Source organism: Octopus sinensis, linkage group LG3 (assembly GCF_006345805.1).
Source record: "Octopus sinensis linkage group LG3, ASM634580v1, whole genome shotgun sequence".
Classification (NCBI taxonomy): domain Eukaryota; kingdom Metazoa; phylum Mollusca; class Cephalopoda; order Octopoda; family Octopodidae; genus Octopus; species Octopus sinensis.
In genome coordinates, this window is record NC_042999.1 from 22,502,218 (window position 1) to 22,512,084 (window position 9,867).

At 41.9% G+C, this 9,867-nt stretch overlaps 1 non-coding gene across 1 annotated transcript; it reads right to left on the reverse strand.

Moving 5' to 3' along the window:
* Nucleotides 1–9,282: 9,282 nt before the first annotated feature.
* Nucleotides 9,283–9,392, reverse strand: LOC115210025. Its single transcript, XR_003881386.1, has one exon. It is a non-coding gene; the product is annotated as a U6 spliceosomal RNA (small nuclear RNA).
* Nucleotides 9,393–9,867: the final 475 nt, after the last annotated feature.

Here is a 9,867-nt window from a genome sequence, read left to right on the forward strand (position 1 = left end):
ATTCGTGGTTTACCTATCGGGCACTCAGTACATCGCGGTTCACCTATCGGGCACTCTGTACATCGCGGTTCACCTATGGGGCACTCTGTACATCACGGTTCATCTATCGGACACTCAGTACATGGCGGATTTTTCTGGCTAATATATCTAATTTTATATCACGGACTCCTCAGTATATCGCGGGTCTCTGCGGCTGATAGGCATTTATATTTTTTTTTAGATTTTAATTATTTCTGTGGAGGGGTTTGGAACGTAACACCCGCGATAGTCGAAGGATTACTGGACCCTCTTTACCTATAACTTCAGGCTTTGCGCCAATAGTGGAAAGGATTATTATTATTGGACGTCCTTCATGCGACACGTCTTTACGCAGCTCATCTCAGTGATGGAGCTGCAGTCATGGGTCAAATATAGGCCAAGATTGAGCGTTCGGAATCTAGAATTTGCCAGGCGCTCACTGCTTTGTACCAGCTGCAGAAAACCGTTTGCGGGAAAACCACCCATAATTTATATAGGGTGCAGTTGAGGGTATGAGCGACGATGGTCGAGGATTGACTCTGGACATCGATGAGAACAGTCCGAGTGTTTACCTATAGAAGAAAATTTACCTGTAGAAGAAAAATAATCCGAAATTTTCGATATTGTTAGACCAACACAACGATTGTTTTACCTGTTCTTGCCTAAATTTTGAAGTTGCCCGTATTATATTTCCTGAGCAGAATTAATTACTGGTTTCAAATATTGGCACAAGGCCTGAAATTTTGAGGGGTTAGAGAAGTTAATCACATCGTCCTTAGTCCTCAACTTCTTCTTATTCTATCAATATCCATCCAGATATTGTACGATGTGTTGGTGCCTTCCTCTCAGATCGCTCCTTCCAAGTCCAAGTTAATGGTTCGCGGTCCGACGTCTCCAGTGCGAGCAGTGGCGTGCCTCAAGGTTCAGTGCTTGGGCCCTTATTGTTCTTAGTCTTCATAAATGACTTGCCCGACGACCTCACGCAACACACCCTTCTATTTGCCGACGATGTCAAACTGGTCGCTCCTCGCGGTGATATAGAGGATCTTCGTCGATGCCTCCACCAAATTTGGAGGTGGTCTAATGAATGGGACCTGTGTCTGAACGTGTCAAAGTGCTGTCATCTGCCTGTCGGCTCTACTCCTGCAACTCAACTTGATTTCGAGCCGGGTCGTCTGCTGCTGGAGAGGACCGATCAGGTAAAGGACCTGGGTATCTTGGTGGATTCCTCCTTTTCGCCTTCGGCCCAGTGCGTCCATGCTGCCAACAAAGCACGCGGAATTCTGTTCTTGATTCGACGGTCATTCGGAATGCTCACAGCAGCCATATTCCTACCGCTCTATGTCACGCTGGTGAGACCCATATTGGAGTACGGGATTCAAGCCTCTTCTCCTTATCTCCTCAAAGACATATAGCATCTCGAAAGAGTCCAGAAGCTGGCTAACCGCATGGTTCATGGTCTCAAGAATTTGTCTTATGAAGAAAGGCTGAAGACGCTCGACCATTATTCTCTAGAAAAACGCCGCCGCCGTGGTGATCTCATTCTCGCTCACAACATCATAAGCGGAAAGTGTAACCTCTCGAAAGAGCTGTTCTTCACTCCTGCTCCAGAGCGTCGGCTGCGGGGTCATTCCGAAAAGCTCTACCTGCGACGATTTCATCTCAATCGAAGGAGAGGAGCTTTCTCCGTCCGGGTTGCGGATCCGTGGAACAAGCTGGCAGACGAGATGGTGAAGATGCCGACGACCGCTTTGTTCAAAGTCTCCCTTGACCTCAAGTGGCCTGAACTCTTTACATGAACACCACCCTGTACTTAACTCCATGTCCCCCTACATGGCCTTGCTTTTTGCTTTTGAGCCAAAAAATTAACTAACAAACTAGATACCTGAAAAAGACGAAAGGCAAAGTTGACCTCGGCGGAATTTAAACTCAGAACGTAAAAAGCGGAATAAATGTCGCTAAACATTTTGCCCGGCGTGCTAACGATGCTACCAGCTTGCCACCTTCAGCAGAATTAATTATGAAGCTATTTTTACCTTGTCCTCACTTTGGGTATAATCTATCTTAATCACTAGGAATCAGCACAAACGGTGTATTCAAGTGGGACGGAAGCCTAGAGTACCCGAGCCTAAACACTCGAAAGAACAATAGAAAAAATATCCACCAGTACTGGTGGAGATAAATGACACTTTGTATTGTAGTGGAATATCAGGAAGATAAACCATGCTGTACAATATACGCGATGCTCCATAACTTTCTTTGAAAAGCATATTTTTTAATGAAATTTCACAGAGGTACAGTATGGCTATAAGGTAAGAAGCTTGTTTCCCAACCACATCTTTCGGGGTTCAGTCCCACTGCGTTGTACCTCGGACAAGTGTCTTCTACTAAAGCTTCGAGCCGATCAAAGCCTTGTGAGTGGATTTGATGATAGAGAGAAACTGAAAGAAGCCCATCGTGTGTGTGTGTGTTTGTGAGTTTATCCACCACCACCGCTTGACAATCGAGCCGGCAGAAACGTTAGCGCGTCATGCGAAATGCTTAGCGGTATTTCGTCTGTCGCAACGTTCTGAGTTCAAATTCCGCCGAGGTCGACTTTGCCTTTCATCCTTTCGGGGTCGATAAATAAAGTACCAGTTGCACACTGGGGTCGATGTAATCGACTTAATACCTATGTCTGTCCTTGTTTGTCCCCTCTATGTTTAGCCCCTTGTGGGTAATAAAGAAATAGGTATTGGTGTGTTGACATCCCTGTAACTTAGCGGTTCGGCCAAAGAGACCGATAGAATAAGTGCTAGGCTTAAAAAAAAGAAAAATCCTAGAGTCGATTTGTTCGACTCAAAAGCCTTCAATGTGGTGCTCCAGCATGGTCGCAAGTGACTGAAACAAGTATAGTATAAAAGCATACGTTTTCGAGGGTGTGAATTACGATCATCTTAATAAAATTGGGGGGAAAAGTTGAGACGTTTCGGATCATCCCCACAACAATTTTTTTAACAAACCAACAAGCGACGACAGGAAACAAACACACACACACACATGTATGTATGTGTGTGTATATATATATATATATATATATATATATATATATATATATATATATATATATTAGCAGTATCGCCCGGCGTTGCTCGGGTTTGTAAGGGAAATAACTATATAAGCATTTTTAGAGAGTTATAGCCAAAAAATAGCAAAAAAATGCATTAAAAATGGGAAAAAAATGATGGTAAATTTTTTTTTAAATCGTTGACTCATCGTAGACATTTTTAGAGAGTTACTTCCCTTATATAATAGCGAAAAAATGCATTAAAATGGAAAAAAATGATGGTAAATTATTTTTAAAATCGTAGACTCATCGTAGACGCGCGCTAATACGCAGAAGGGCTCGATATGAATCACGACTATAAGATACCCGGTTTTGGTTAAACTGCACCGCAAAATGTGGGAGTAGTTAGGAATCTAAATCGTAGGAGACAGACACACACTTGACTTTCATATATAAAGATATATATATATATATAAATATAATATATATATATAATATATATATTAATATATATATATAATATATATATATACTTATAGAATAAAAGGCGGTCAGTTACTAAGTAACAAAGCTTCCTTCTTTGAGTCAAGACATCTCCAGGCATTTCTGCATTCAAGAGTGTAGCTGGATGCGTGAGCATATGAATGTGAGTACTTATATGTAATGTGTGTGTGTGTGTGTGTGTGTGTGTGTGTGTGTGTGTGTGTGTGTGTGTGTGTGTGTGTGTGTGTGTGTGTATGTGTGTGTGTGTGTGTGTGTGTGTGTGTAATTGGTTTAACTATCAAACTCGGAATAGATAAATTTATAATTAATTCTTTCTACTGGAGGTACAGGGCCTGAAATTTGCGGGAAGGGATTAAGTCGATTACATCGACCCCAGTGTGTAACTGGTACTTATTTAATCGACCCCGAAAGGATGAAAGGCAAAGTCGACCTCGGCGGAATTTGAACTCAGAACGTAACGGCAGACGAAATACCTATTTCTTTACTACCCACAAGGGGATAAACACAGAGAGGACAAACAAGGACAGACAAACGGATTAAGTCGATTATATCGACCCCAGTGCGTAACTGGTACTTAATTTATCGACCCCGAAAGGATGAAAGGCAAAGTCGACCTCGGCGGAATTTGAACTCAAAACGTAGCGGCAGACGAAATACCACTAAGCATTTCGCCCGGCGTGCTAACGTTTCTGCCAGCACTTTTCTTCCTATAAGCCATAAACCATCGACGACTTTTCTCCTCTATTCTCAACGTTGGGCTATCTTTTCTGTTTCTCTCCAGCTGGATCCCCAACTCTTTCAGCTCTGCCCCCAATATCATTTCGGATTTTATTGCACTGTGCCATATGTTTCCCAAACAGAAGATCTTCATTTCCAGATTGTATTTGTTTTGAAAAATCATTGATGCTTCTGTAACTACCTTTTTTTTTTGATGTGATGGTTATTGGCCCTACGCAAACCCATTTTTTTTACTTCTGGAAGGTGATCCATATTAGTCTACACCAAGGTTCTCAACCAGAGTTCATATGGTTTCGTCCCACTGCATGCATCTCGGGAAGGTTTGGGTATCTAAACTTCCACGCCTGAAGAACTTGTCCCGAACAAGTAATGACTCATATAGCAGTGCCATGCCAAATAGCAAATGGGGATCCACAATAATATTTTAAGGACCCCTGAAAATATTTTGCTTTAGACGTATTTACTTGTATGTATTGCAAGAAAAAGCCATGTTTCTTTCTCTCACAATTTACATTGTTCATCCCAAACAAGTTCATGTGTGAAAATCAAAATAGGAATTTTGAAAGAATTTTCCATAAAACTGATTTATAAACATCAAATGGCGATAGGGGTCTACCAGAATAAAATAGTAATCAAAGGGGTTCATAGATAAAAGAAAAAAATGGTTACTCTTCTTTTTTACTCTTTTACTTGTTTCAGTCATTTGACTGCGGCCGAACCGCTAAGTAACGGGGACGTAAACACACCAGCATCGGTTGTCAAGCAATGCTAGGGGGACAAACATAGACACACAAACATATACACACACATATATATATATATACATATATACGACAGGCTTCTTTCAGTTTCCGTCTACCAAATCCACTCACAAGGCATTGGTTGGCCCGGGGCTATAGCAGAAGACACTTGCCCAAGATGCCACGCAGTGGGACTGAACCCGGAACCATGTGGTTGGTCAGCAAGCTACTTACCACACAGCCACTCCTGCGCCTATTTGAGAACTTCTGGTCTAGATTCTTTCGATCTTTTCACTTTGACCGGCAGATTTTTAAAATAATTTCTTTGTAACTAAACACTTTTAAACTTCGTATACTGGTAGAATGTGTTACATAAAACATCTTTTTCTATTGGCTTTCTTGAGAAAATTCTGTAGTTTGTAAGCTATTTGTTGTTTAATTTCTTGCATTTCGGCAATTTCAACCAATCAATGACGTCTATTGAGGTGAATACAATTTCTGCCGTGGTGTGTCAACAACATTTTCTGGCGGTGTCATATTTTTAAAATCTGCCGGTCAAAGTGAAAAGATCCGATTCTTTCTTTTCACCTGTCCCAACGTGGCGGAGTGGGGGTACCAAAGGCTTGCGCTCCGTCGGCATAACGCTAAAGGGTCACAAAAGCACATAAGGTTTGGACTTTTGTGTCGGTTCGGACCTATTTAAGTACGTCAAATACATTCGGAAAGTGTTGGTTGACCCGGGATAACGGACATTGGGACCGAACCCGAAACAAAGTAGTGGCGAAAAGAATTTCTTAACCACACGACCAACGCCGCATCTAACAAGTATCGATTTAATACTTTATTTATCGATCCCGAAATGATAAAATGGGAAAGTTGACCTCGGTGGGATTTGAACTCGGCACGCAATCAGTACCCGGAACAAATAACACGAAGCATTTTATCCGACGTTCATACGACTCTGCACACACACAAACACACATACTCTTTTACTCTTTTACTTGTTTCAGTCATTTGACTGTGGCCATGCTGGAGCACCGCCTTTAGTCGAGCAAATCGACCCCAGGACTTATACACAACACACACATATATGTATATATATGAGTGTATGCGTGCATATATGGGTATGTGCACGTGTATATATCTATTTCTTTACTACCCACAAGGGGCTAAACACAGAGAGGACTAACAAGGACAGAAAAACGGATTAAGTCGATTATATCGACCCCAGTGGGTAACTGGTACTTAATTTATCGCCCCCGAATGGATGAAAGGCAAAGTCAACCCCGGCGGAATTTGAACTCAGAACGTAGCGGCAGACGAAATACGGCTACGCATTTCGCCGGGCGTGCTAACGTTTCTGCCAGCTCGCACGTGTATATATATTTTTGTGTGTATAGATAGATATGTTTCTTTATTAGCCACACAGGCAGAGAGAGAGAGAGAGAGAGAGAGAGAGAGAGAGAGAGAGAGAGAGAGAGAAAGACAGACAGACAGACAGACAGACAGACAGACAGATAGATAGATATGTTTCTTTATTAGCCACACAGGGCTGCACACAGACAGGACAAAATTACAAGGTAGAGCTTTTCTTTTGGGGGTAAAAGAAGGGGGTTTGGTTTTCGATCAAAAGGGATCGTAAATGGAAAGAAAGAGGACAAAAAAAGGGGGAGGGGATAAAATAAAAATAAAAAAAGGGGGGGATTTGATCAATAGGGATCGTTATCACAGAAATGTCAATATGAAGTATAAAGGGGAGTACAGGTGAGGTTTACCCGTGGAAAGAAAAGCCTACGGAAAAGACCACGGTAACCTCGGTCAATGAAGTCACATACTCTTTTACTCTTTTACTTGTTTCAGTCATTTGACTGCGGCCATGCTGGAGCACCGCCTTTAGTCGAGCAAATCGACCCCGGAACTTATTCTTTGTAAGCCCAGGACTTATTCTATCGGTCTCTTTTGCCGAACCGCTAAGTTACGGGGACGTAAACACACCAGCATTGATTGTCAGGCAATGCTAGTGGGACAAACACAGACACACAAACACACACACATACATATAAATATACATACATATATACGACGGGCTCCTTTCAGTTTCCGTCAACCAAATCCACTCACAAGGCATTGGTCGGCCCGGTGTTATAGCAGAAGACACTTGCCCAAGATGCCACGCAGTGGGACTGAACCCGGAACCATGTGGTTGTTAGCAAGCAACTTACCACACAGCCACTCCTGCGCCTTGTTATATTTCTTTTTTTTTTCTTTTTTTTTTGCAAATAAGCAACTCTCTGTATTAGACAGATAGATAGACAGATAGACAGATAGATAGACAGGTAGACAGATAGATAGACAGATAGACAGATTTGGCCGCGGTAACTTAAAACAGTTAAAGAACTTAGGAACATCTGCAAATAAACAAACGTTAAGAAACGCACGTATATATACATTAACACACTCACACACATATACCTTCATATACACGTGCATATAAACTTATAAGCAAATATTTTCCACCGCCACGAAGTTCTATATATATCTCCGCCTCGTCTTTTAAATGCCGCTTACCGACATCTCTTCCCTATTCTCTCTCTCTCTCTCTCTCTCTCTCTCTCTCTTTTTCCCTCCTCCTCCTCCTAACCATTCAGACCGACCTCACACAGATCTCAACTCGATTCAGTCAGTCGACGCCTGCTACCCCCAAAACATGTTACAACAACGTTTCTAAACAGAAACGACTTTTTACTTCTTGTTCTTTCATTACTACTACTGCTACTACTACTAATATTATTTTCTAATTTTGGCATAAGTCCTGTAGTTTTCTTTTTTGTTTGTTTTTAAGATGAGGCGGGTAGTCGATTACATCGACCCCGGGTGCTTGACTAGTACTTTATTTTATCGACTGCAAAAAAGACGAATGACAAAGTTGGCCCCGACAGAATTTGAACTCAGAACGTAAAACTAGAAGGAATACCCCTTTAGCATTTCGTCCGGGCAGTAGCGATTCTGCCAACACGCCGTCTTATTAATAACCCTTTTTACTATAGACACAAGGCTTGAACATTTTGTCAGGGTGGGGCTAGTAAATTACAGTACTTAACTGGTACTTCGACCAAGAAAGAATGAAAGATAAAGTTGACCTCGGCGGAATTTGAACTCAGAACATAAAGACGGACGAAATGCCGCTAAACTTTTCGCCCGGCGTGCTAAAGTTTCCGCCAGCTTGCCACCTTAATAATAAACCTTTCTATTATAGGTACAAGACGTGAAATTTGGGGGAAGGAGGAAAAACGATCACATCGACCCCAGCAGTTCATTGGTATTTAATTTATGGGTCCCCAAAATGATGAAGGCAAAGTCGACCTTGGCGGAATTTGAACTCAGAACGTAGCGGCAGACGAAATGCCTATTTCTTTACTAACCCACAAGGGGCTAAACACAGAGGAGACAAACAAGGACAGACAAAGGGATTAAGTCGATTATATCGACCCCAGTGCGTAACTGGTACTTATTTAATCGACCCCGAAAGGAGGAAAGGCAAAGTCGACCTCGGCGGAATTTGAACTCAGAACGTAACGGCAGACGAAATTCGGCTACACATTTCGACCGGCGTGCTAACATTTCTGCCAGCTCGCCGCCTTAATATTAATAATAATACTAGAAATAATAATAGTCCTTTCTACTGGAAACACAAGGCCTGCATTTTTTGTGGGCGGGGTGGACTCGATTACATCAACACCAGTACTTGACTTTTTACTCTTTACTCTACTCTTTTATTTGTTTCAGTCATTTGCCTGTGACCATGCCGGAGCACCGAATTTAGTCGAGCAAATCGACCCCAGGACTTATTCTTTGTAAGCCTAGTACTTATTTTATCGCTCTCTTTTGCCGAACCGCTATGTTACGGGGACGTAAACACACCAGCATCGATTATCAAGCGATGTTGGGGGGACAAACACAGACACACAAACATATATACACACGCACATACATACATATATATATATATATATATAGTATATATATATATATATATATATATATATATATATATATATACATATATACGACGGGCTTCTTTCAGTTTCCGTCTACCAAATCCACTCACAAAGCTTTGGTCGGCCCGAGGCTATAGTAGAAGACACTTGCACAAGGTGCCACGCAGTGGGATTGAAAGCGGAACCATGTGGTTGGTAAGCAAGTTATTTACCACACAGCCACTCCTACGCCTACTAAAAATATATGGAAAACTTCACGAATTTGCGTGTCATCCTTGCGCAGGGGCCATACTAATCTTCTCTGTATCGCTCCAATTTTAGTATATGTCCCTTTTTTTTCTTAAAGATAATTGTAAACAGTGACGGAAACCACAAAAATCCGAATTTGAACCTATAACATACATTTCAAATTCCACCAATGTCGACTTCGTTTTTCAAAGATAATACTTTCAAATTTTATCCCAGTGACAGAAGTTTTGAAGGGAGAGGGTCACTTGGTACCATCGATCCCCAGCAATTGACTGATACATCATTTTATTGGTTCCCGGAAAGATAAAAGACAAACCTGACTCGGCCAGATTTGAACGCAGAACGTAAAGATCCAGAACAAATACCACACAGCATTTTTTCCGACGCTCTAACGATTCTGCCAATCAGCCTCCCTAAGTATGCCTTTCTATTATAGGCACAAATCAGCGAACCTTGGGGAGGAGGGAAATTACACCGACCCCAGTGCACAACTGATTCATATTTTATCGACCCTGAAAGAAGTCGACCTCGGCGGAATTTGAACTCAGAACGTAAAGACGGATAAAATGCCGCT